General features: G+C 55.5%; 1 long non-coding RNA gene across 9 annotated transcripts in view; it reads right to left on the bottom strand.

Moving 5' to 3' along the window:
- LOC118631647 overlaps nt 1-27,835 on the bottom strand; it is a 131,369-nt gene that overhangs the window by 26,047 nt on the left and 77,487 nt on the right. For 6 of the 9 annotated variants that reach the window (XR_004959873.1, XR_004959870.1, XR_004959876.1 and 3 more), the window contains 3 exons: nt 14,778-14,928; nt 14,449-14,614; nt 11,886-12,312 (listed from right to left, as the gene is read on the bottom strand). This is a non-coding gene — a long non-coding RNA (uncharacterized LOC118631647). Of the gene's footprint in view, nt 1-5,285; nt 5,301-5,384; nt 5,500-11,885; nt 12,313-14,448; nt 14,615-14,777; nt 14,929-17,344; nt 17,360-27,835 lie in introns of those variants that run through there. The other 3 variants (XR_004959878.1, XR_004959875.1, XR_004959877.1) reach the window with 3 other exon arrangements.

The following is a 27,835-nucleotide window of genomic DNA, read 5'->3' as shown; positions in this document are numbered from 1 at the left end:
TACTGCAAACGCATTTCCCCAGCGTTATAATCTTGTCAATAACATTTTCTTTAAGATCTCCCAGTCTAGTTTCGCAGAACCCTCAACATCCAAACTGCGGCCCTCTGATGGTGGAAAGGCAACATGCTGAATGTAAAATGGCTGGAAGCGCAGGCGCATACGGAGCCCTTTCGGCCACCCTGGATGTGTGGTCACCCAAAGGCCCCCTCCACAGCAGACCCCAGAGGACAGGGACCCTCCCCATGAACCACAGGCTGACATTTGCCACACGCACCCCACACCCATGCCACTTCACTCAAGGGGCGAGGGAATGTATTTCGGAACCCCCTCCCACCACCCCTCGCAACATCAAACGTTTCTGATTATCTGTGAATCATAGGTCAGGCTGACTCATTTTGAGCGTTACAGGTTGTGAATACAAAGGGTACTGATGACTTGGAGGAGGACCCAATGCAGGGCGCATCCGTGTGGTTTGCGTGCAGTAGTGTAAGCCAGATCTGTCAGTCCTAGGGGAGACAGCTGCTCGACACTGCAGTGAGCGAGGCTTGGCAAGTGCAAATGACCTGTGCCCTTTAAAAAGAAAGTAGTAATAACATCTAAAATAGGCGCCATGCTCACGATGCTCTCTGTCCACTGAGCTGTCCCGTGCTGGACTTCGGTGAGTGTGAGGACTGTTTCTGGGAGGCTTTGGAAGCTCATATAGAGCCTGCGAGGTTGCTCTGCCATATAAGAAAGGGAAAGTGGAAGGAAGGCAACCCGGGTCGAGCACCTACTGCAGCGTCTCATCTCATCATAAAGACCCAGCCGGGCAGGGAGCGGAGCTGGGAGAGGCGAAGTCACCCGCGCAGGAGCCAGGAGAGGAAGAGCAGATGGCCTCCCCCCTGCTCGGGCAGCCCTGCTCCACCAGGGAACGCAAAGCCCAGGGGAGTGCTCAGAATCAGCAGCTCACCGAAGGGGCGCGAACCCCCCCGAGACCTTGTGGGGCTACAGCTCCCACGCAGCTTTCACACCATTCACCTTGACTTTTCGCCTGCACAACCGCACTGTCTCCAGACCGAAGTGTCACACCTCGTCAGGGGCCGGGGCTCTCGCTCCACGTGGGAAAGTCTCCCTGGGACCACCAGGGACCCACCGGCAGCGTGTGAGTCAGAACTTGAGACCCTGTGGTCCTGCATCTCAAATCAGGGGAATACTGGGTCAGCACGCCCCCAGGCTCAGAGGGAAACTCTGCCTATGAATCATGGCAGTAAGAACCTTCCCTCTGCAGGGGTCAGCAGTGTCCCCAGGGACGAGCCCAGCTGCACGCTTCCGGTGTGAAACAGGAAGATGCTGTGGGTTTGGGTGGTCTCCTGGGGTGCCACATCAATGCACAAAATGACCCCTCTGCAGATGACGAGGCTCAGAAAGGCCAGGCGAGGCACTCCCAAGTGAGTGTGGTTTTTAACTTTTCTTTCAGTGAACACTTGTCTCATCTGGAATCATACTACAACTGGATGAAACCCAGAGCAGGTGAATGACTTGTCTGAGAACACACAGCAGGACCTAGACGAACCTAGAAGTACATCTCAGGGGGTCCTACTCTTTACCCAACAACAAACTGCCTTGCTTGGAACAAAAAAACTACACAAAGCAAAAGAAAAATATACATGGTGATTGGATAATAAAGTAGTAAGAAAGACTCAATGGCAAGAAATGCCCTGGCCAACCCCGGACTCTTTGTGACAATGATTCAACCAAGAGCTCTGGGCCAAACCTCTATTTTCAAATTCCAAAATATAGTGTAATTAAAATACAATGAAATATATTGAATTAATTTTTAAAAATGAGATTGAAAGTATAATTTTAAAGTGCCCCGTTCCCACCCTGACACGCAGTGGGAAGCGAGCCAGGACGGCGTGCTGAGTTCCGACCCCAGCGGCACAGTGTAGGCTGGATCAGAGTCTGAGAGAAGAAAGAGGCTCACCGAGCCCATGGTACCGATGAGAAAAAGAAGGCCCACGGAGAGCAAACGGCCAGGGAAACCAGCCATCTGTGGGCAGAGCCGGGTCCAGCGTCACTTGGCACCGAGAGGAACCCGAGTGCCTGGTGCGCTTCCCTACCTTCTGCAGACAGGAGTTCGGGTCCCTCAGGCAACTAGCATTTCCCATGAGTCTGCCTACTGGGCTGGCATAACCTCCGAAGACGTGAGCTGACTCTCATGATGTAGTTACCAAAAGACAGCGGTGGGTGTGCTTAGTTTGTCAACACATCCGTGAGAAGGGAGCCTGAGCTATAATGAGCATAAAGGCAGATCAAGACTCTATGTGGTCCACCCAGCCTGTGTGGCTCAGCTGACTGAGCCTCACCCCACGGACTGAGAAGACCCGGTTCGATGCCCAGCCAGGGCACATGCCTGGGTTTCTGGCTTGATCCCTAGTAGGGGGCATGCAGGAAGCAGCTGATCGATGTTTCTCATATCGATGTTTCCATCTCTCTCTAAAAATTTAATAAAAACCTATTTTAAAAAAGAGAATGTATTTGGTCCAAATAAAAGGTAGCATACCCAGATGATATACTATGTACAATATAGCAGTTAAAAGTTTAAGGCCGTTTACAGGCTAGCAGGCACTCTTTGACGTATTGCTTAATGGGACAGGGCTAGCAGAATAATCTGTTTATCAAGGTCTGCAAAATCAGTTCTCTCCCTCTCTCTCCGTGTGTGTGTGTGTGTGTGTGTACATAAGTGCATCAGAAAGGTCTGCAAGGATGTGCTCCAAAGCGGTGAAAACCCAAGCAGAGATAAGAGGAAGCAAGGAAGGGGGTAGTGATAAAAAAAAAAAAAAAAAAAAAAAAAGCCTTATTTGGAGATGTGCATTCTCCCCCCAAGGTGAAAACATTCATTTGCTATTTATGTAATAAATGATTATTAAAAAACAGAATAATAGAAATGGGGATTTATCCATTCACCTATCCATCCATTCGCCTATCTGAGCACCTAGTACATGCCGGGCGGGGAGGAAGACGAGAAGTACAGCGACCACCCACAAGCAGCTCCGCCCCGGCAGGTGACGGGGTCGGCCAGCTTGGTGTGCACCGGTGTCGCTTGTGCTTGGGGAAAGAAGAAAACAGCGCCGGGTGGGACAATAAAGAGATTTCCAAGTGTCATCGAAGATCCAGTGTCCGGAACAGAGCCCCCGGTAAATTCTGCCTGCTGTCATCTTGGAAAAAACGACAAAATTTGCAAATGAACCAACCCTTGGTAATTGTACAGGAAGCTCAGTCATCTGACTTCGGTGACCGTGCACGAAGGACAGTACAGAGGAGGGTTTCCAGTCGCCCCGAATTTAACCACCACGAACACAGGGTGAGGGTTTTGTTGCTTTTCAAAAGCCCTGATTCTGGCTGTTTTCGTCAGTACGTCCAGTTTACTGTGTGGGGCTAGGATGGCCTCCGCCAAAACCGCTGTTTTGATTTGCAGTTCTAAAAATAACTCCTGAGAAACCCGCGATGTGAGAAAGGGAGGGTCCCCCGGCTCTGGGGAGGAAGAGAGAGTGCCGGACTGGAATTACCAAAAGCTGGGATTTGCGTGCAAACGTCTCCTTGTAGCAACCGCTACACGATGAGCTATCCTAATGGGATCCTTTCAAAACCCAGGCAGTTCAACAAGGAAGTTTAGTTGCAAATAACGTTTCCAGACCAGCTCCTCCATCCCATGGCCACGGGAGGACGGCTGGGGAGGGGGCGGTGTTCTCCTCACAGCGGACCACGGCCATGCTCCGGACTATTCATTTTCTCACCTTAAACAAGAGAGCTGGTGTTCCCACGCCTCCCTGGAGGGCCAGGAAGGTGAAGGATGACCATGGGCACTGACGGAGCCGGAACACCCGCCATCCACGCTGCGCGTGGCGCGAGCCGGGCAGGAAGGGAGGAGAAGCGTCCGAGCTGCTCGGGACGGGCGCCAGGGGCGTGGGCATCCCCTGGGAGCTCGTGGCTCACGCAGAATCTCAGCGCTGCTCCGAGGAAGTGACCGAGAACCCGCACTTCACAGGGGCTCCTGGAGATGGGTGTGCGGCTCCATTTAAGAAACCAAGGCCTCGCCCTGGCCGGTTTGGCTCAGCGGTTAGAGCGTCGGCCTGCGGTCCAGAGAGTCCCGGGTTCGGTTCCCGCTCAGGGCACGGACCTCAGTTGCACTTTGTCCCCGGCCCCGGTTGGGGTCGTGTGGGTGGCACCATTCAGTGTGTCTCTCTCACATGGATGTTTCTCTCTCTCTTCCCCCCTCTCTCCCTTCTGCTCTATCTGAAGATAAATGCAAATGTGTCCTTGGGTGAGGATGGAAAAAAAAAATTGTTAAAAAAAAATTTATTAAAAAAAAAACTATCACTGAGTCTTCAGCTGAGAAAGCTGTTCCCCTGAAGACAGTCATGACAGCCCTCGGGCCGCACAGCACCTGGTGACGGCCAGCTGGGTGGACAGGAGGCCAGCTTCCGGGTCAGAAACGCTGGGGGTCAAGCTGTGTCGGCTACTCCCGGCTGCCTGACATGTGCTAAGTTGATCTCTCTCAGCCTCTGGTTTCTTCATTTTTAAAAACGACAACAACGGCTGATGTTTGTCAGAAGTGAACTCTGAGCGTACTCTTAGCGCTGGCTGTTTGTTAGCTCGAGGACTCGTAACATGCTGCCGTTGTTCCCCACGAACCAATGAGGAGCTAAGGCGAGAAGGTGCCGTCCTGTGCCCGGCGCCACACGGCCGATGCACGTCACGCTGGGATCCTAGGGGCGGCCTGACCGGAGCCTGTGCCTCAGCCGACACAGAAGTGCTCCCACAGGCGGTTACACGACGAGATCATGACGGGCCGCCTGGCCCAGAGTACGTGCTCAATAAACTGTGCTGCTGGGGACCGCTGAGAACGCAGCTGCTTGGCTTAGGCAGAGACACGAGGTTCCCCCGGTGTGCTCGAGGCTGAGGGGAGCTGCTTCCCGCAGTGGACTGATCCCTGGCAGGTGTCTTCCCACCTGTCTGCAGATGACACTCTGCCTTGGAAGCACACCCAGGCAGGGGTGTTGGCGTTCAGCGCCCTGAATCCCTGTCTTGACCTCTCCCATGGGGAGCCCACACGGAAACCTACGTGGGGCCGCTGGGGTGGGAACAGGTCTGACGTCCAGCTGACATGAACAGCAAATTCCAGAATGAGTCGGGCAGACCTGGCCCCAAGGCCAGGCTCGTGTGCGGGTCGACTCAATCAGAAACTCTGCAAGCGGTTAAGCAGGTTTGGAGGGGCATGGTCCTTGAACAGAAGAGGCAAGATGTGCTTAAAAAAAACCCTGAAAGGAAAGGGGGAGGGGGGAATCAGTGGGGAGAAAAGGAGAAACATCTGTAACAAAAATAAATAAATTTAAAAAAATAACCTGAAAAATGAGAGATCTGGTGCAGGAGACTTTATTTCTCGGTCAGATCTCAGCTACTGCGTTTTCCTCCTGATTCAGACACTCCCGGCTCGGTTCAGGTCCCAGGCAGGCAGCCCTGCACGTGGACAAGAAGAGCAGGCCCATTCTCTCGCTCAGGGACAGGCTGAAGGTGGACGCTCTGGCCCATCTGGCCCATAAGACAGAAGGGAAGTCTGCTAGGGGTTTCTGGGAAAGTCCTTCCCTGACAGAAGACAGAGCTGCAGTAAGTAAGACAGCTGCTCCCCTCCGCAGGATTCTCCCTGCTCACGATGCTGTGAGGATCTCGGTGTGGGCAGCGAGCAGGGGCCTCCGAGATGCTAACCCAGGGCCCTGCTGTGCTTGAGCTACCGGACGCGTCCTCTCTGCCACCTCTGATCACACAGGTGCTGGGGAGGAGGGGAAATGGGAACTCGGAGTGCACCGGTGGCCACGCACGTGGGCACAGTCATTCTGGAAAACAATCTGGCTGCATCTGTGACACTAACCGTGACTGTGCACAATGACTCACCCATCTCGGTCAGTGTCTCTAACTCTCCCACTTCCAGGACAGTTCAGGTGCGAGCCGCTGGTCACAGGACACGGCTGGACGACCCTCCTGTCCATCAGCCGGGGCCAAGACCGGCCGGCAGGCAGGGCCTATGGCAGGGCAGGGCCGAGCCACCCCTCACATGAGCTAGGGATGCACTGAGGACCAGGTGGAGCAGCCAGCCCTCCGAAACCACAGGCGCCGCGTCCGTGGATTCAACCCGCCGTGGATCAGAAGTATTTGAAAACAAAATGTTGTTTCCGCTGACGTGTACTGTGCGGTTAGGCCTGTACTGAACACGCACACACGTGTTCCTTGCCATTTTCCCTAAATAATACAGTAGAACAACTATTTACACAGTACTTACGTTGCATTATGGATTATAAGTACATATTTAGAAATAATCTAAAGATTATTTCAAGTACATGGTAGGGGGTGCATAGTTATATGCGAATACTATGTCATTTTATATAAGGGGTTTGGGCATCTGTGGATTTGGGGATGCCCAGTGGGTCCTGGAACCAATCCCCTGTGGGTACCAAAGGAGGGCTGTACCGAGTAAAAAGAAACACCGGAGAGGGATCTGGACCAGAATCCCATTGGTCCAAGTTAAAAACAGATGCCCAAGCAGAACAACAAAGGAGTCAACGGCCCACGCAGGGCACACAGAGCAAACACACCAGGGTGGGTGCCCACGAGGAGCAGGGGGCGGACAGGGAAATCAGAGAGCGAGGAATCCTGCGGACACCCGTGAGAACGCCCCTTAAAAGGAGGCAGCATTCACCACACAATTCAAAAGAAAAAACTCAACCAGATGGGCGTCAGAAAACCCAGGAATAAATGTTGCCACGATTCTTTCGGGCTGGGGGTCCTTCGGGAAATAGTCTGACAGAGCCCCAGTTTCTTGGTGGTAAGCAAGAGGGAAGAAGCGCCCTCAGCTGTCCCGTGAGCATCCAGGAGACTTATGCTGAGAGCCTGAGTTGGGGGTGCGCCCTCAGCTGTCCCGTGAGCATCCAGGAGACTTATGCTGAGAGCCTGAGTTGGGGGTGCGCCCTCAGCTGTCCCGTGAGCATCCAGGAGACTTATGCTAAGAGCCTGAGTTGGGGGTGCGCCCTCAGCTGTCCCGTGAGCATCCAGGAGACTTATGCTAAGAGCCTGAGTTGGGGTGCTGCCGAGGCACTCTGGATGACAACTAAGGACTCAGCTTTCTCATCAGTAAAAGGGGTTTTCACATAACAGTGGTTCCCCTGGGACCATCATGATGGGTTTTAAATGAGATAGGACATGGGAAGGACAAAAAGCTCAACGATGGCATCTGACAGCCACAAAGGGCATGTCGTTCATGGAGCCATGCTCGGACCAGACGCTGCGCTGGGGCTCCGCAGCTCATCACGGTGGGTGAGGCACACGGCACTGACGTACCGGGGGACAGCACCCACCTCTCACCCCAGAGCACCTGTCACGGCCTGTGTTCAGTCTGAGGGAGTAGGGATTTCAGGCGGCCACTCTTGGGACCCACCGGGCCCTACAAATCCATCCATACATTTATTTTTCTTTTCATCTGCTGCAATGAACCATGTTTATAACTGGATAAGGCCGGTTACCAAAAGGAAGAGAGGCGAAGACAGAAGAGAAAAGGCCCCGTCATACTTCCGGGACCCCAAGTAGGCAACACAATCTTCATCTGTCCAACAACGAACACATCTCTCTCACTTTCTGTAATTCCAGGAAAGACCCAATGCTGTGTGCGACCGTTACATCACAATTGCCGCTCTCCTTAAGGAGGCGGATCCTCTCCATCACGAGCCCTCGGGGTCTGGGGAAGTTTCGGGGCACAGAAGCACCATGGGACCCTGGGTGGTACTCTGTTTCAGATTTGCCCCGGAATGCACTCAGCTTCAAAGACCCTCTCCCTGCACGCATGTCCCCGCCTTCCCTTCTCCTGGACCCTGTCATACGTTCCTCCAGGCGGGCAACAAGGGCACAGGGACACCTGGATGGCTCCTCACAAGCCGTTTTCCCAGAGGGCCAATCCGTGCCACCACAGCACTGGGGTCTGTGCCAGGCTCCCTGCACCTTCTCAGAAGGGACTTCCAACCTCCAGGACGGACTGGATGAGGTAGACCGGGTGAGGTCCCAAGGTGACTTTGCTCTGGTTTCCCCCTTCTGTTCCCCAGCCCTGCGTCACCCATCCACCCAATTCTCTACCGACTTATTTCTCAAGTGGCTGTTATCACCCAGAGACCGCAGTGGGGAACTGCAACGCCAAGGCCGTTCTTCAAGGGAAGACCCAAGTTAGGGAGTCGAGGTTTCGACATGAAGAATGTGAGAGAAGCCACGGAGGAACGAAGTGAAAACCACAAGGATGGCTTGAGTGTGGGCGTGGGTGGTCTGGGTGCAGGCGGCAGGTCACTGTGGGCTCAAAGGGCAGACCTCTGAGAGCTCAATCTGAAAACTGGCCGTGCAGGTGGATGGCAGGTGGGTGGGCACCTTTCAGGGGGACAGTGATCAAAGCCTGCAGTGGGGACCGGGACACTTGTTTGCTGTCCAGCAAGGAGCCCTTTTAAAAAGAAATTTTTTTTATTTGATTTTAGAGAGAGAGGAAGAGAGAGGGAGGGAGAGATAGAAACATCGATGAGAGAGAACATCGACTGGCCGCCTCCTGCATGCCCCCCACTTGGGATCGGGCCCACAACCTGGGCATGTGCCCTGACGGGAATTGAACCAGAGAGACCTCTTGGTGTTGGGTCGACGCTCAACCACTGAGCCGCACCAGATGGGCCAGCAAGGAGCCTTTGACACGAGAACAGACAGCAAACACTCGGGTCCTGGAGCGTGTGAGGTCCAGACGGGGAGGACCCTGAACGCTGGCAGAGGAGTGGAGGCTACAGAGCAGGCCACAGTGAGAGGGCTTCATGGGAGTCCACTGGGCAGCCCTCAGGATGCACTGGAGAAAGAGCCCAGCGAGGAACTCCCTAAAAGCTACGCGCGGAGGGAGGCAGAGGTGCCTGCGTGCATGACAGGTGTGGCCGATCCATCGGGCCCAGGTGGGACCTCAGCATGTCTGGCCGCTCGGGCCTCCAGGCAGACCTTCCCAATCAGTCCCGGGGACAGTTCAAGCCTCTGCCCTGCAGGGTGTGTCCATCAGAAGCGGCCACACTGTGCTGCCCTAGCGTGTTTTCTCCAGTGTCGGTGGCTTCCAGCAGCCGAAAGGAATTGCTCATTGAAGCTGTGTGTCCATCACAGCCAGCCACCAGTGCTGGCGCCATCCGGACCAGGCTGGCAGGGGCGCTGCCAGGCACAGGGCCGAAGGGAGAGAGACAGACAGACAGACCTGGGGAGAGACAGACAGACGGGGCCGAAGGGAGAGAGACAGACCTGGGGAGAGACAGACAGGGCCGAAGGGAGAGAGACAGACCTGGGGAGAGACAGACGGGGCCGAAGGGAGAGAGACAGACCTGGGGAGAGACAGACGGGGCCGAAGGGAGAGAGACAGACCTGGGGAGAGACAGACAGACAGGGCCGAAGGGAGAGAGACAGACAGACCTGGGGAGAGACAGACAGACAGGGCCGAAGGGAGAGAGACAGACAGACCTGGGGAGAGACAGACAGACGGGGCCGAAGGGAGAGAGACAGACCCGGGGAGGGTGCTCGCTAGCATCACAGCGTGAAGGGCAGGGGTGGCCCATCGCTTCTGCTCACTGCCCGTGGCCAGAACTGGTCGCAGGGGGCGAGGAAGGACAATCCTAATCTCCAGACGGCACAGCTTCGGAAACAATAAAAGCTACGTTCCTTCCGGGGCATGTGGAATTTATCATTCATTCATTCAACCGGCAAGAATTTATTTTAAAACGCCCTAGTACTTTTACTGAGCGCCAAGCACCCTAAAATATGAGCGTTTCCTTTGGCACTTTCACAGCCCTGTGAGGCAGGTGTCCTGGGGCGGGGGGTGGGGGTGGGGGGAGTTGCCTGGACCTGACTGTGGCACATGCTGCCCTGCGACCGGCACAGCACCTTGCTCACGGCCGCCAGGAGAAGGTAGGATTCGAGAAGCCGTGAGGCTCGGCAGGTAAGCGTGGGGGTTCTGGAGGCAAGCCGCCCGGTGCACCCCCTGGCTCCGTACCCTTAGCCTTGTGGCCCTGAGCAAGCTGCCTTCCTGTGCCTCAGTTCCCTCATCTGTGAACCGCAGCGACACTCGCAGAACCACCGAGCTCACCGCAAGGCTGCGATGCCCGACGGAGAAAAGGCAGGTGAACGGACACCAGCTCTGATCGAACATCAGCTCCGCCCGGTGCGGACGCCGCTCAGGCAGGGGGGGGGGGGGGGGGGCTGCTGAGCGCAGTTCTGGGGACAGAGGCATCGAGCCCTGGCCCCGGCTCGCCTGCACCCAGACACCCCGTCTCCCCCCTGGGACCTAAACTCCGTGTTCGCCTTGTTCTGGGTGCCGGGCACAGGTAGGTGCTCAGCAGGTGCCTGTAGAAGGACTAGATGAATGAAGACCTGTCGGTGCCCGAGGGCAGGGCTGCACTCCCTGCTGTCCCCCGCAGCACGTGTACAACGCTCAGCACACAGTAGGTGTTCAGTGGGTGCTGAGAAGCCGGCCCACTTTTCACACCTCCGTGTCAAGTGAGTCACTCAGCCCGCTTCTTCCTCCGCAGGGGACGACGACGCCAAAGACAGGCCTTGTCCCTTGCAATGCCTATTGCTTAGTAGTGTCCACCCTGAGACCCCACAACTTTCTCCTCTCCCCTCAGGGTTCGAGACGAGCTTGAGAACACAGGGACCAGAGGAAGAGAAGCCAAAGGGAAAGAGATGGGAAGACACCGCTGGGCAGGACGGAACGAGGCCTTGGGCACTTGTGCACACGCACATGAGCTGTGAATGCTGGGTGCCGGTCTGGACTCTTCCAGAGACCTACTGTTTGACCCTGAGCAAGTCGCTCTCCCTCTAGGCCTCAGTTTCCCTGACGGCAACCCTGGGGACTGAAGTAGAACACTTCTAAAGGCACTTTCAGATTGAAATGCTGAAAACAAGACATCATCTGTGCCCTGGCCGGTGTGGCTCAGTGGGTGGAGCGTTATCCTGTGCACCGGAAGGCGGCCGGTTCGATTCCAGGTCAGGGCATCTGCCCAGGTTGCAGGTTCAATCCCCAGTCTGGGTGCATGCAGGAGGCAACTGATCTCTCTCTCTCTCTCTCTCTCTCTCTGCCTTCCTTTCTCTCTAAAATCAACAAAAACATATTTTTAAAAAAGAAATCATCTAGGGCTTTATTTCTCAGAGCTGGTTCCACGCTGTTAGGGCTTTTTCCAGGCTCTCGTAGACCTGGTCCGCAGCATATCAAGCATCTTAACCTATCCAGATGCTACACTAAAATAACTCCTGTTTGACCACAAAAGTTGAGCTGTGCTTGCAAGCTGCTATAAAGTTATACAACTATGTATCACTACTTCAATTTTTCAGCTTTGTTTTCATCTTCTGAAACTAACAATTGTATCTATTCTCAAACTTGTTTGTGAAATCCTGACAGGTCCCAGGCACTCTTGCTTCTAGTACTTTCCAGGGCAATGGACCCATCTGAGCTGTTTGGCAAAAAAAAATGCCGCTTTCCAGGCCCCACCCAAAGCCAGTGAGTTAGAACAGCGGGTGGGGGAGCTCAGGAATCTGCATTTCAGCAAGCTTCCCAGGTGATCATTTGCAAACTGACCTATGAAAACCACTGCCATAAAAAGAAGCTGAGAACAGGGGTGGGGGAGGCAACGCTGAAGAAAGAGGGTGAAACAGAGGTCCCAGCATGTGGCTCCTGTTTTGCATGCCTGCAAATCTCTTCTGCCCAGTACGCTCCACCAGCTTAAACAAACTGCAAAACCCTGACTCACCCTCTGCTGGCCCCTCCCCCAGACCTGGGAAACAAACGGAAACAAAACAAGGATACTCACAGTCAATCTGGGATGGCATTCGACTATTCTGATGTGCAGGAAGAGAACGTTTCCGAAGTACTGGACACGCTGCTGGAAGACAGAAGCCACCGCGGCCAGGGACCAAACTACAGGGAGGAAGATACCGAGTGCTGTCACCCAGCTGTTCGCTGCCATTCGTCCTGCCTTTGGTCTGTGATGGAGAACTAGCTCCAGAAGCCAGCTGTCTCAGCTCATCCATGGGAGGATGTTTTGTTTAATGTCAGGCCGCACACACAGAAGTGGTGCACACGTCGCGCGTGCATGGGCACACACACATGCACGCCACACGCTGCATGCAGGTGTCCTGATGCTTCTGCCAGGTGTAGGAGGCAGCCCGAGGACTGTGCAGGAGGGCTCCAGTGTACGGTTCAAATCAGTTCACCCCGAGAGTATTAGCAGTGCTATCCTGACGAGGAAACCAAGACAGAAAAGAATCTGTGACTTCCTGAAGATCCCAGGATCAGACCCTGACCTAGCTAACCCCACAGTTCAAGGTCAATGCTTCATGCAAAGCCCTGCCTGCTGCAGGGCATCGGAGTCCGCTCTAGAGAGAGGGAAGCCTACAGAAACTGATCTCTCCACCCGGGGAGAGGACCCAAATGATTTCTTAACAAGCAATATACTCACAAGCAATAAATGGTCATTAAAAATAATAAATCACAGATGAACAATAAGGAAAAAAAAAAAAAACACATGAATTCACTTCTTACCCTAAATAACTGTGTTGTATACACTTCTAGGGTTTTTTTTTCCTAGCCAAATATATGTTTTTCCTGACCTACAAATAAAATGATGCAATTTTTGCAATGTATCAAAAATATAATATGTGGATAATTAGTGATGTTTGCTCAATCCTCATCTTTCATAAGTTTATGTCAAACCATGAAACTTGTTTGCAGATTCTAAAGGGGAGAAATCACACACCTTTCACTTCTTTTTTTTGTTTGTTTCCTGTTGTCTGTTCATCAGCCACTAAAGTATTTAGGGAGGTTTAAAGGTTAAAGAGTGTTCTGTCTAAATGTCGGGTCTGGTGAATAAGACAGACTCACGCAAAAAAAAAAAAATTCCTGGGCTGGCTTCCTCCTCCTCTTAGGTGAAAATAAATAAATGGAAACTAAGTTTTGTAGCAATTGAGAAAATTAATTTTTTTAAATGTATCTTAGTGCCAAAGGGAAAAAAGCTCTACTTTGCAGAAGAGCCTGGACCAGCCCTCCTAGTGCCCCCCATGACCCCCTTCCAGACATCCTCTAGTTGGGAGAGTGAAAAATAAACTCCCTTTCCTCTCCCCTTGGCGTTAACGAGGCTCCCTGTTGAGATGTAGTTAATCACATCAATTAAAGACTTTTATACCTGGCCTGGCCAGCCGCAGCTCTCTGTCTGGGGTGGGTAAGTCGTGTCATGAGCTAATTGATGCTTTTTTCTTTCCCCCCCCTCCGCCTACATTTTTTTTTTATTTGTATGTTTTTTTCTTTAATGTAGGCATAATCAACACATAATGAAATGTCCAGATCTTAAATGAACAGTTTGATGAGTTTTGACAAATGTATCTATGAAAAACACTAAACCACCAAGCCAAAAAACATTTCCCTCACCCAGAAAGTACCCCGTGCCTTTCCCTTCCTGGTCTCTGCTCTGGTCCCGGAGACCTAGCACCATTGATTCACTGGACACTCTCTACAGATTCCTGTGAGTGGCATCATGCTGTGTTTAAAGAGGAGTATAAATGATGAGCAGGAACAGGTAGTTCCTGGTGGGAATGAAAAACAGCCTGGGCAACATGGGAAGCAGTTGCTCAAAAAGTTGCGATCCCATCTGACTCAGCAATGCCACTCCTGCGTGTACACACATCCACACAGAAGCTTGCACATACACTCTCAGCGCGGCATTATTCACAACGAGCAAAAAATGGAAACAACCCCACGTCCATCATGACAAACAAGTAAAATGCAGTAGTATAGTCATCGAGTGGTACGTTCTTCAGGCACAGAGAGGAATGATACACAGAAAGTACAGACACCTGACACATCGTGAATGAATCCTGAAAACACCATGCTAAGTGCAAGAAGCCAGTCATGAAAGACCACATACTACACGGTCGCGTGTCTGTGAACTGTCCGGAACAGGTACATCCATAGCACCGGACAGCAGGCTGCAGGTGCTCCAGACTGGGGGTGAGGGGGGTGGGAAGACAAAAGCTAAAGGGTACAGACATTTTTTGAAGTGGCGAAAATGTTCTCAGATTGGCAAATCACATGATATGTGAATTAAATCTCAGCAAAGCTATTTAAAGAAGCCAAACATCTGGAACCAACAGAAGTAAAGCCAGTTGTGATGCACGGAAAACACAGTTTCCTGCACTGAAATTTGAACTGAAGAGTGTTTGGCGTTGTGGTACAAGACCCCACACCGCCTGAGGACCACAACTGATGTCCAGGAAGGTCTTCCCATGACAAGGTCCTGGGGTTTGCTGCTTTTCCCAGAGGTCCCTGTCCTCTCTCCTGAGTCTAAACTCTTAAGAGTCCAGGAGCTATTTGCTAGTTACCTGCATTCCTTCCACAAACACCGACGAAGCTGGTATGTAGGAGAAAGCACACAACCATATCTGGTCTCGGCATCATCTCTCCCCGTTGTCAGGCGCCTGCATTTTTAAGGACATAGTGAATGTCTCTCTGTGTTTGGTCCTGTGGTCAGCAGGTGATACTGGGAGCCTGGAGGAGTGGACAGAGCCCATTAGGACAGAAAGGTCAAGAACTCAGGTCCCTGGATTGGTTTTAAATCCTGTTTCTACCCTCACAAACACACGACTTCACCTCCCTCACCTGCCCCAGGGTGGAACCAGGCAGAGCCCCAGCTCTGGGAACCAAGCCCCACCTTTATCGCTTCCAAGCTGTGCATGACTTCAGGCTAATTCCTCAACCTCTCTGCACCTCACTTCCTCATGTGTACAAGGGGCATGGTAGGGACATCGGCACTCTGCAACACTGGATGAGCTCATACTGGAACCCGAGTCGGCAATCTCGCTCTGCAGGGACGGGCTGTGAATATTTTGGGTGTCGCAGGCCACACCACCTCTGCCCCAGTTACCCATCTCTGCCACTGCACCATAAAAGCCACCACAAACTGTGTGTATAGAAAGGGCATGCCGTGCTCCGACAAAGTCCATTTCATGTCGTTTTCATGTATCACAAAACAGGCTTCTTCGTTTGAAGGGAAGCACTCAGAGCAGAGCCCGGCACAGAGGACGCGCTCACCAGCACCCCCAGCACACCCCGGCTGTGCGCCGACCTGGTGCCGCACCCCCCCTCCCCCTGCGTCTCCTTTCAACCGCACCATCCCTGTGCCAGGCGGGAGCCCCAGGCGGGAGCCGCGACAGGGTAAGCCGGACAGGAAGTGAAGACTCAGGCCGGCGAAGTGGCTGAGCCACAGATCCAGGTCTGCCATGAGCCCTTGCTCCTGACCATCATAACAGACCGTGCTGGCCGCCAGGACACAACAGTGAACCAGACCCCCTCAGGCTCTGCTCCAGACACGACAAACCGTGATCTGATTAACTGGAGACGTGTGTTCCAGAAACCGGGGCTGGAAGGGAACACCGGGCACCTCGCAGCCACGGTGAGGGGGACACGGGGGCTGAGAACAGTGTGTGCCTGTTTCTGTGACGCCTGCCAAAGGGAAGAGGCTGCAAGGGGCATATTCCTCCAGGTGCCCAGGCCGGGGAGGGCGATGGGGATGACGGCGACTGGCCCACACTTCCAAGGGGACTGTGGCACACGGACCTGCCTCCACGCCCCTGCTCCAGCCTAATTCTGTCCTAATAAAACAGGACAGTATGCGTGCAGAGATTTAACTAGGAGAATATTCACGGAAGCACTGATCGTAAGAGCAAAAGCTGAATCCATGCTTAAGGAAAACGGGCGGAGCCCTGCGAAGCTCTGTGTCCGGCGGCCCAGCCAGGGTGAGCGGACAGAGCTGCGGGAGGACAGTGTCCACGGACGGAGTGAGAGTGCTCACAAGCTGAAGTGCATGCGGCCCAACGGGGACGAGCGTGATGTCGAGGGCACCTATGTGCACCCTTCCGTTCCACTGGTCACCTCTGCGAGGTCACAAAAGTGTTTTTAGCTTCTTCCTTTCGTTTGTCTGGACTCGGGAATGTTTCTGGGAGCGGTGGTTAGTGCTTTGCTATGAGAAATGAAGTACACCCGGCGCCCGAGTTCCGTGCTCCCACACGGTCTGGCCAGTGGCGGGGAATCACTATTTATTCACTTAAGCCGAAGCATCCTTAGGAAGAGTCCGTCAGGACTGGACCCTGGGTGACGTCCTGCAAACGGAGGTGGACGAGGCAGAGAGCTCCGTTGGTTCCGGGCAGGCGGCCAGGCGCCCACGTCAGTGTGCTCAGTGGTCAGCTCGCCCGCAGGATGGCAAGGGGACCATCGGCTCACTACGGAGGGAGTCACCTTTTCCTGTACCTACCCATCCCACACTCTCAGCTAACGATCTTTTAAACGGAAGGACTCCCGGCAGCCGTGATGGGGCTGGGCGTTGGGCTTAGAGCCAGGCTGATAACTCCACACGTAAACCTTTGTTTTCCTCCTTCTGCAAAGGGGGTACCCTGTGCAGGGAGCCGGGAGCATCCACAGCCCTGCTGACACAGGCAGGGTGATTTCATGCCACGGCCCGAACCCCTTTCTGCAAGGACTGGCAACCTGGAATTTTAAACCGTGACAGATGCCGAAGTGTGGGGAGGAAAACATGTTTACAGCTGGAGGGCTGGACGGAGAACGGCAGCGGGCAGCGTGTCCCCAGCCACCACGCCGGCCGGACACCCACCCGCTCGGCTCCCGCTCGGCCACACAGGGCAGCTCCTGGCTTTCCGTGTTTATAACCCCAAGGGCAGTCTGTGCACTTGAAAAGGGAAAAGGTTTCTTCACCTGCGTGAGAAGGAAGCATTTAGGTCCTACGGCCTTGAAGAGAAATCATCTTTATCTCCCCTCGGATACGTCAGGAAGAGAAGGGCACTGCAGTGAGGCAGACGAGGGTCCAAATGCTGGCTCCGTGCCCTTTCGAGAGTTACTGAGCATCTCTGATCTTCAGGACAGTAGATTTCCCATAGTAATAATGAGAGCAATATACAGGGTGTCCCCCAGAAATGTCTACAGGGTGTCTGAACATTCGATTACATTTTGAAAATGAAATGTATTTTAATAAACACTGGCTTTCTAACTATCCCAAGTTGTATATGCATTTGAGGGGACACCCTATATATATACAGCATGGATACTCAAGAAGAGGCTGTTGCTTTTTCTTTGTGGGACGACTCAGGGAACTAACAAAGCCTTGGGGGGGGGTCGCCCAGAAGCTGTACCTCGGTGGGGGGAAACCAGCTCAGGATGCAAGGGAGGGAGGCCCAGGTGGTCTGGCCACCCGGAGCCAAGCCTGACCTCAGCTCAGCCCGGTAAAGGGGAGGCGAGGATGCGTGTCCTTCTCAGTGCTGCGGGAAAGCGCATCGGACTGAAAATCTGAGCACGGAACCGGCCATGCTGTGCCCCGAGTCCCAGCCCTGCACGAGCGGCAGGCGTCGGTGCTTCTGGGGGAGGAGAGAAAACGTCAGTCAGCGAAGGCGGAAGCCCTGGAGGCAGCGCCGGCCGCCGGGGGACGGCAGGGGCCGGAGCAGCTCGGCGGGGCTTTCCGTCCAAATGCCCCGGAGTGCCCGGCTCGGTCTGCCCTCGGGCTCCCACACACGTTCCACAGCCAGGCTGGGCCCGGGAGAGTCTGTACTGCACCAGGGCCCACGGACACTTCTGACACTTCCCGGGGCAGGCGTGGGAACCCTCCTTGACGGAGGAGGCCCCAGGCGTGGGCGCCGGCTCTCAGGTCCACGTTAAAATGATCTGGAAAACACTGGGACCAGGCCCAAGACAGCAAGCTGGGGCTTCCCGGCAGGCCGCAGACATGCATCAGAAGGGAGATATCTGTATGAGCTACGCACAAAATTTATGTGTGTATATATACACACACACACACAAACACATTTGTGTGTATACACATACAAGGTGTCCCAAAATAATGCCTACAGGGTGCCTGTAGAGTCTACTGCATTTTGAAAATGAAATGTATTTTAATAAACATTGGCTTATTCAAATTATTCAAAGCTGTGTACACAATTTTGGGGACACACACACACGTATACACACAAATACAGACACACTTATGTCCATGTATGTCCCTGGGTATACACACGTATTCACATATATGTGTGTACACGTGTACATGTACACACGCACACCCCGGTATGTTTCAGTGAAACTTCGCACACGCTCACCCCAGGACTACGCGTTCTCCCCACTGTCCTGACGAGAGCCCGAGGCCTGAGAGAATAAAATCACTGCCTGAGGTCGGCCGGCTAGTCGGTGGCAGAGGCAGGATCTGAAACGAGACAGGCTGGCTCCAGCGTTCCCGACCTGCTCCCGACCTCGCAACACACGACCCAAGGGGTCCAGAGGGTAGAGACTGGGAGTCACAAACATGGAAAGTGACTTGGGCCCCAGGGGACTGAGTCAGTGGTCCCCACCTCGCGCGCGGGCCCGAGCACACGTGCCGTTTCTCCAGGTGCAGGCGGGTTGGTTTCCCGCCACTGAATCGGGCCTGTGGCTCCCTGAGTGGAGGATGTGACGGGAGGGCTGTGTGCTGGGGGCTGGGCACTTTCACGGTACCCACTTGAGAGGTGGCCGCCCTCTGAAAAGAAGGGGGGCTAGCCTGCTGACGAAAGAGAGGCCCCGGCCACTGCAGTCACCCCACTGAGGCCCCAGACTTGTGAGCAAAGCCACGTCGGCCACGTTGGCCACAGCAGAACTGCCCACGAACGTGGCCACGACAGCCTCCTGGTGAGGCCAAGTGGAGTGGAAGAACCACCTGGCAGGACTCAGCCAGCCAACTGAGAGAGAATAAACAGTCCTTGTTTGAAGCGCTAAGATTTGGGCTGGTTTGTGGTGCAGAAAACAGGAGCACTTGACCCACGCAGCTGCACGGCTGCAGGCATGCACACGGCACAGTAAGCAGTATTCGTCCTGGTGCACTGTGCCGGGCGTGTGCTAAGTGCTCTGCACCTGCCGTCCTGTTTTGCCCTCACCGCCCCCTGAGTGGCAGGTACGCGTAGTATCCGCGCTGTCCTGACAGGGAAAGAAGTCAGGAACCTAAGCGGGGGCAGTGCTTAGATGTGGACCCCAACCTGTCGCGTTCTAAAGTCTGCGTGTATTTACCAGGTTTCTCCAGAGCAACAGAACCACAGTCTCAGCCGAGGTCTAGCCAAGCGGACACCTGCCGGTAACCCTCACACTGCATGTCCTCCAGCCGGTGCTGCTCAGCCCTGCAGCCTGCACCCCACTTGCCCCGCCCACAGCTATGATTCCCATTATGGTCACATGGTTAGCAAAGTAAACGGGACCTGCAGCCAGAGGCTGTCGGTTAAACCGTGGGCTGCCTGAGGCAGCTGGCAAGAGGCTCCTGGCCACGTCGATGTCGCTCAGGAATAAACCCAGGGTACAGGGTCGACCAGCACGGCTGAAAGCGCCCACTCGTGTTTCCATCGACAGGTGAGAGGGACAAGGATGGCGGCATGAACGGCCACTGGGAAAGGAGGGAGCAGACCACTGCTGGTTCCAGGACCTGGCTGTGTGACCTTGGACCGCACTGCACCTCTCTGGCCTTAGCCCCATGTAAGCCTGGTAATCTCCTAAGGACCATCCAGTTCTGTCAATGAGTCTCTCGAGCTTCACTGCAGCACAGGTCTCGGCCATGGCATTTGCTTCGGACTCGGGGGAGAGGGTCCAGCAAGCTCCATGTGGCCACTAGAGAAACTAGGAAACGGAGGGCGTCACTTTGCGGCAACACGTAAGTCGATGATGGCACCTCCAGACTTGTGACCTCGAGCCTGGGCTCATCTCCTGCTGGTCACTGCCACTCTGTTTCCGCGCTGGATTCTGAATCGCCTCTGTGGGAGTCACACGCTCCCGCCGCCTCTGAATGCAATCTGCAGCCCCCCAGCAACCCCCCGTTAACGAGACTCAGACTGGTAAGAGGTTATCGCCCTCCCTGGATTTTGTTTCCCTGCCCCCATCTAAGCCAGCTGCTTCCTTCAAATTGGTATCAATCGGGCCAGGAAGTTTCTTTTTCCCTGCGCTCCATTGTGCACGGGAAGATCAGAGGGACCTGTCAAAGGCAAGAACGGAACCAGCTGGGCACGTGGAGATAGGGGCTGGCAGCCCTGGCCTGGCCTGGCCCCAGCCCTCCAGCCCTCCGCTGTCCTGGGGCTATGCTGACTGGCAGAGGACCACGGGGGACCTGTTATGATCATTGATCAGGAGCATTAGCATCATCCGAAAGAACCTGTGGTCTGCTCCAACGCCAGCTAGGAAACTGACCTTCCCCCCTCCTGTCTTGTAAGCCACTGCCTCCTCTCCATCTAGCATCACAACATGCTCAAGGACACCAAGCCCTTCTGGGGAGCTCGTGTGGATGTCAGATGTCTCGCTGGTAAGAGAGCCGAGACTGAAGATGATGCCACCGTGCGCACAGAAGTGCCCCCGAGACGCTGAGGTCGGGGTGCAGACCACCGTGCACAGAAGTGCCCCCGAGACGCCAAGGTCGGGGTGCAGACCACCGTGCGCACAGAAGTGCCCCCGAGACGCCGAGGTCGGGGTGCAGACCACCGTGCACAGAAGTGCCCCCGAGACGCCAAGGTCGGGGTGCAGACCACCGTGCGCACAGAAGTGCCCCCGAGACGCCGAGGTCGGGGTGCAGACCACCGTGCGCACAGAAGTGCCCCCGAGACGCCGAGGTCGGGGTGCAGACCACCGTGCGCGCAGAAGTGCCCCCGAGACGCGAGGTCGGGGTGCAGACCACCGTGCGCGCAGAAGTGCCCCGAGACGCCGAGGTCGGGGTGCAGACCACTGCAATAAAGTGAGCCTCGGTAAAGTGAGACGCTCTCTTTGCTGGTAGAGGACCTTGCCTCCAGCTTGTGAACAGGGCGACGCCTGTGCAGTGCAATGAAGCCCAGCCACCGAAGCCCCTGAGCCCCTGACGGAGAAAGGACGAGATCGAAAGTCAAAGGAAGAAGAGTGGTTAGTTCAAAACAGGGACAAGACATGCTCACCACGACCCCAGGAGAAGTCCAGGTGACCAGGATGGAATCACGGGGCGGGGCTCCACAGGGGTGGGGCTCCACAGGGGTGGGCCTTAAATGCCAAGTTGAAAGGTCAGACTCTCTGAGTGGAGCGGGACAAGGTCAAAGGTGAGCTCTCAGAATTTGGACCCAACCGGCAGGAGGAGCGAGGATGGGACTGCACAGGAGGGGGCCGGAGGAGTTAGGAAGTGGGATCAGGAGGGAGGGGCAGGGGCGGGGCCCTGGGCTGGAAGGGTCCGGGGAGAGGGGAGAGCACTTCCTGCCTCTCCAGCGACAGCAAGATTGTAACCCGAGAGCAGGGCTGGGCAGGCAAAGCCTTCCCAAAATCAGGAAGGGGAGAGGCCTGAGCATGTGTCCCCAACAGAAGTTGCAGAACCCAAGTCATGTGGTCACTGAGCCTCTTCTGCCTACAAGCTTCACCGCAGTGCGCTGTGGCCTCGCACGAGCCGGGGACCCAGCGGTGCCTCCCTAGTGTCGTGCGGCAAAGCAGAGGCACAGAGATTGGTGAGACCCAAAGGCGGTGGAGAGAGACAGCAAACAAAGTGGTATCATCCCCTCACTCACGGTGGAGAAACCAAGGCGCAGAGAGGTTCAACAACTTGCCTAATATCACAGAGTGTGGGCCCAAAGCAAGATTCGGACACAGGGCCTTCGGTGCAGAGCTTGCCTGTGTCAGTCAGGGACCCAGCAGAGAGGAAGCAGAGAATAACTGTCCTGCCCTTGCTCCGTCCTGCCAGCGCCTCCCACACAGACGCCAAGGGGCACAGGAGCCTGGGGCGGCATCCATCCCGTTGCATCCATGCAAGTTGGCTTCCTGGGCACAGAGCAGGGCAGAAACAATCAGGGGGGGTCTGGAAGGGGCACAGAGGGCACCTGGCACCTCACCACTCCCACAACTAGACTGGCGGGTACCTGGCCTCAGCCACCTCCACTCTGGAGAGCCACAGGGCAGATGCCCCAGGACTTGGCTGCAAGGAAACCACCTGCTTCTCTGTACAAGCTCAAGACCTCACCCTTGCGAATTGTGCCTCCACCCCAAGCTGGTCCAGCCTCATCAGCTCCTGCCTTCCTTCCGCCCTCCCAGGCCGGGCCCTGCCCTGCCTCTATCTCATGCAAAAATCTCAGAATGGCCTACTTCCAACAAGACAAGGCCGGCTCCCAGGGGTGGCTGTCTGAGGAGAGGGTCAGCGGGTGCCCACAGCGGCCCAGGCTGCCCGCCGCTGGTCCCAGACCACCCCCTCGCCCCCCCACCGGCCCTGCGCATGGCGGCCTGGCTGCATTAAAGAAAGGGCTGCTATCTCCGATTCCGCAGGGCTTCTGATAAGAAATGTCATCCCTTGCTGGGTAATATTTCCCAGCCGATAAGGATCTCTATCAGGCTCAAACATATGGCTGGCTACAGAACACAGAGCCGGGTGGAGCACGCTAATTTATTTGCTTAAGCTCAGATCCCTGGGCAGCCAGGAGAAGGGCACCGAATGAGAACATAAGAGCCGAATTATAACCTATCTGACGGGGCTGGGGATTCTCCTGGGGAAGGATGGGGTGCCCGAGAACAACAGGCGGCCCCTCCCTTTCTCCCAACACAGCACTTTCCTTCCTCGAAGGGCGTGTTCGCTGATGGGATCACACTTAATCGTCATGACAACCTCAAGAGAAGCACAGATGAGGAAACTGAGACTCGGCAAGGTGAGGTGACGCGGCCAAGGTCACGCAGGCAGCCACTCCAGAGAGTGGACTCAACGCCTGCCAGGTGTGACTCATCCGGGCGCTGTCCGAGCGAAGTCTCCAGCTGCAGGGTCTCTTGGTGTGTACAACTAAATTAATCAATGAGATCAGATCTGCCTGTCTTAACTGACAAGGTCAGCTATACAGTATCATCTCCAAGGTCCATTTCAAGCCACTGCCCCCATCGGCGTGTATCTCTGTAACCTGGGGAGTGAGGAGAGGAGGGGCCTGGAAGAACACAGACACTCAAGGCAGGGGAGGGGGCGGGGACGGTGCCCAGGAGAGGGAGAAAGGGCTCCAAGGCCTCCACTGCGGCCTCCCGTGTCTGTGGAGCAGCAGCTGGAAGGAAATTAGGAAGAGAAAAAGCCCGTCTGTGGACTGATTCATGCATTCAGGCGCCGACATGCTGGCCCTGGGCTCAGCCTCGGCCTGGCCGTCTCCCTGCCAACGAACACACCAGGGGCCGCCCTCCAAGAGTGGGCTGTCTCCTGGTCCTCCCGGTCAGTGAGGACAGGCAGGTGCGGCCGGCACCCTCCCCACACCGTCTACTCTCCTTCCTGTCAATCAACACTGGTGAGGGTGACACTGCTTTCTGATAGTTCATAGAGCTTCGAGGTTGTTTCATACACTTCATCAAGCCACTCATCCTCTTAAACAGCTGTATGGTATTCCATTTTATGGATGTGCCACAATGTAAGCAACCAATCCCCAACGGAGCAGCGTTTAAATTGTCTTGCGGGGAGGAACGGGCAGTGAACAGGGACTGTTGGGGCCGAGAAACTATTCCGCTGGTGACTGCAGGGGTGGGTGCAGGTCATGATACATCTGCCACGGAGTCTGCAACACCGAGCGAGAACCCTGGCATCGAGCGTGGACTGGGGTGATCATGATGGTCGATGGAGGTGTGTCGGTTGGAACAGATGTACCTCCCTGGTGGGGACGCTGATAGCAAGGAAGACTGTGCGTCTGTAAGGACCAGGGTGGGGAATGTGGGAACTCTCTGTACGCCCCACTCAGTTTTTCTGTTGACCTAAACCACTCTCAAAAATACTATGTAATAAAAATAAAAATAAAAAATCAATTGATCACACTAGTGTGCATTTAGCTCTGGAATCTCAATTCTACTTTGTGTTCTGTTGACAATTCCTCCCCCCCCAAGTTTGGGTCGAACTTTCCTTTTTTTACACATCCAGTGATCTGATTAAAAACTAGGCATTTTCTGTCATGGTTCATCTCATCATTTGCTATTTCAAACAATGTTGAGGTGAAGATCAAATTCAGGTCACCTCCTCCGGTGCATGCACTTCTGTAGCAGAAACTAAGAATTCACCCAGCGTCTTTTAAAGTTGATTTTTCTGTCCCCTGCGCTGTAGCGACAGTGATGTCTCACCACTGAACCCAGACAGGCTACGGCTGCGAATACCCACCCTCTTCAGAGTGCGGGGGGCGGGCGGGGGCTCTCTCCTCCTAAAGGAGCCTCACCACTCCCTGCTGAGCAATTGCCAGTGTCCCACAAACACATCTCAGTCCTGGTCTCCGAGCAGCCGCCCCTGCCGCCTGGGCCCGCGGTGGCTACGGTCAGGAATCAAGCTGAACCCTCCCAAGACGCCAGCCTCGCGTCACCCCGGCTGCTCCCAGAACGGGGTGGCTTTCCTCTTTTCTCCTGGGCCCTGAGATGTTCGGGAATGCAGAGAGCCCCCGGCTAGAAATGGGCACATTTCCAGGGAGCTCAGAAATTCCTCTAAAATCACAGCCTGGGATTTTAGGAAATCTAACATCTAGGAAAACACAATAAATGCCAATTGTGCAACTTGCTGCCCCAGGGAGCTTGAAGGAAAGCATTCTTCACAAACAGAAACACTCTGATTGTCAGAAGATAAGGAGAACTGTCTCCAGGGCCGAAACAAGGTGGAGCCGGAGGTAGAGGAGGTCATCCTCCACGGGAGAGGTTGGCCTTCCCCGGAGACAACCTGATGGGCGCGGAGTGGACAGCACCCGTGAGCAAGGCAGACCCCGCTTGCAGAACTCACAAGAGAGGGGCTGTGACCTGTGATGGGGACAGAGACCCCGAGCGCTTAGGGAACACGGCATCAGTGAGAGACCAGGTGTGCGCCGGGGGTTCACCAGGCAGCAGTACAGCACGCGCATCAGGGGCTGTGGAAGAACAACCCGCCTGGACAGGGTGTCCCGGGGAGCTTGCCTGCCGCGTACAGGGCCACGGGGTCACAGGCCCTTCAGCAGCGCACGGGGACAGAGGAGGTCAATGCCTCTGCATCCACACGGTCAACCCTTCTGAAACCTGCGCTGCCGGGATCTGAGCAAAGTGGGCAGGGTCACACTGCCGTCTGCTTTCGGGGGGCTGGGACAGAGGTCTAGGAGAGAGCTCGGGCGCTGCTGGCTTCCCGTTCGCCTCCCGACACCCCGGCGAGGGTGCTCAGCGCTGCCCGGGGAGACGCTGTACCCCAGCGCCAGGCCCCCGACCACTTCGGTGGGAATCTTCGGGGTAGGTCCTGGCAGAAGGTGCTTACCCTCCTCCGCTGAGTTCAATGTTAAACCCACTGACGAGGGGCCGATCCGAGAGGACAGGGACACACGGCAGATGAGAGAGCGTCACCTTCCCGGGCTGTGTCACCTCCAGAGCCACCTGGGTTCCCCAGGCCACCGTGTGTCATCAACGGGCGGGTGTGACAATGCCTAGATGTCTGACAGCGTCCAGGGCAGCGGGGCCGTCACCTGGAGCTGGCAGACGGGAACAAGCCCTGCATCTTGACATCTGTGACACACCCTGCAGCCTCCTCCAGCAACGGGGGACAGAAGAGCAGTCCCAGGCAGAGCTGGCGGCCCCCCGCGCTCACTACCCCGCCGTCCCTGGCTGCTCATCCCTCTGTGTCGTCCACGGTGGACGCGGGACAGGACTGACCCGTCCATCAGACAAGGCGGCGGAGCGGCGGCAGCAGGAAGATGTAGGTCACACGATGATGAGTCCGGCTCAAGTAACGTGTTTTTATTTACCGTGGTCCAGGCTCGCACTGGAACGTGGAAACTTCCGGACGGAAAGGCCCTTACCCAGGCTGAGGGCGGGAGGAGGCCAGCAGCAGGGGCCGTGAAAGCTTCCCGGCAGCGCCCGGCGGGGTGGGTGATAGGACCGAGGACGGGCGTGGCGCAGGCTGCCCCGTGGAGACGTTGAGATAGGAAATGTTATCTGGGAACAATGGAGCGACCTTACCGTTGTCCTGGCTTGAATCTGACCACAGGGGATAAGGCTCCAGGAAACACCCCCCGGCAACTGGCCAGTGTGGCCCCAACAAAACCCTGGCCTTGTTCACGCACCCATTCATTCCCGTGGCCCACATGGGTGTCCTCGGTCGCCTGCCATGAGCTGGGTTAGCAAGTGGGGGGCCGAGATGAACGAGGCTTGGTCTGCACCCTCGGGAGGGACAGGAAGTCACACAACAATAAAAGCCTCCACTTGTGCATGGCCAAGAACACGCCAGGTAGCATGCTTCACATTTCCTGTTTAACACCTCCAGTCCTCAGGGGGTCCCCCAAGTAAGGAAACTCGCTCCCTTTCACAGGCATGGCAACCGAGGCCCAGAGAGGCTGATCACCAGACACAGGCCACACAGCAGCTGAGAGGCCCAGCTTGTGTTTGAACCCAGGCAGTGCCCCCCGCCCCCCCCAGCCGCAACCCGGAACCACCAGGTAACAAGATGAAGCGTCCCGCCCCTGTAACTCCTACAGACACAGTCCCCTCGTTGGAAAACCTTAACAAGCAAACGAGAAACACAATCGGCCCGGCACCCGGCCTGCAGTTACTGCCCAGTAACTGGTGACCGAACAGAATCCGAATACAGCTCCGGGGAGCGGGCGGGCTGAGCACCTGGTGCTCACAGGTCTGGCTGCAACCTCAGCTGTAGCGTTTACACCTACCTGAGCCTCAGCGTCCTCATCCAAACAACGGGAACAGCAAACCCACCAGAGGACAGTGAGGACGAGGCCCAGAGAGCAGGGACCATTTCCGTCTGCACGATCCCTGCAGCCGCCTACCCGGGACTTGAGAAGAGACAGAGAGCCAGTGACAGGACAGCCAGGGGAGGCACGGGGTGTTCCAGAAGCTCCCAGGGGTGTGCGAACAGGTGCACACAAGGAACCCCGGTGCCCTCCACCCGGGCCCTGCAGGGAGGGTGAGACCCTCTGTAATGGGCACTGCCACTGCCCACAGTCCCAAGTACCCCCTGAACCCCCTCAGGGTGGCATCTTCCCTCGGAGAGCTGGTCCTCACGGACCAATGAGCACTGCTCAGGAAATCTGGGGAACGGCCCAGTGGGGCGTCCTGGGGCAGGGACCTCCGCGGAAGGCGTCAGCATCACCATGCCTGTCGGTCAGCGCGTCCTGGGTGCTCGCTGTGTCACAGGCACGGTGCTCAGGGTCGCGGTGCTGCTCGGCCGGCAGGCAGGCGTCGCCGGCTTCAGCTAGAACCTGGGCTCTGCGTCCAGACTGGCCCACTGCCTGCCGGTCGCTGGGTGACCTTGAGCAAGTTACTCTACCTGCCTGTGCCCGAGTCTGGGCCCGGAGACTCATCCATCCAACAAATACTGACTAGGCATGTACTCAGGTTCTAGGGAATAAAACATTAAACAAAACTAGCAGAAATCTCTGCTTGTGTGGAGCTCAGGAGGGGTCAGGGGGCACACCAGCAACAAACAAACCAAAGAGTGGGTCACATGGTGACAAGTGCCACAGAGATCAATAAACAAAGAACTGGGAGGGAGACGAGGGCCTGAGGTGGGTACAGCTGGTACAGAATGGCCAGGAAGGGACTCAGGGTGAGGAGATGGGGGGTGGGGGGGGGATGTGCGTGCGTGCGTGTGAGAGAGAGAGAGAACAAACTTACTGAGCACGTACTATGTACCAGGCACCATTCTAGGGTTAGGTTATGTGTTTCACACGGGAAGCTCATTTCACCCTCTGACATCCCAGAAGGAAGACAGGGTACCTCCCCCATTTTACTCAGGCTTGTTCG

Source organism: Molossus molossus, unplaced genomic scaffold, assembly GCF_014108415.1.
Source record: "Molossus molossus isolate mMolMol1 unplaced genomic scaffold, mMolMol1.p scaffold_m16_p_16, whole genome shotgun sequence".
In the NCBI taxonomy this organism is placed as follows: Eukaryota; Metazoa; Chordata; class Mammalia; order Chiroptera; family Molossidae; genus Molossus; species Molossus molossus.
The sequence above is the reverse complement of the archived record's forward strand: the minus strand, read 5'-3'. Positions and strand labels throughout refer to the sequence as shown.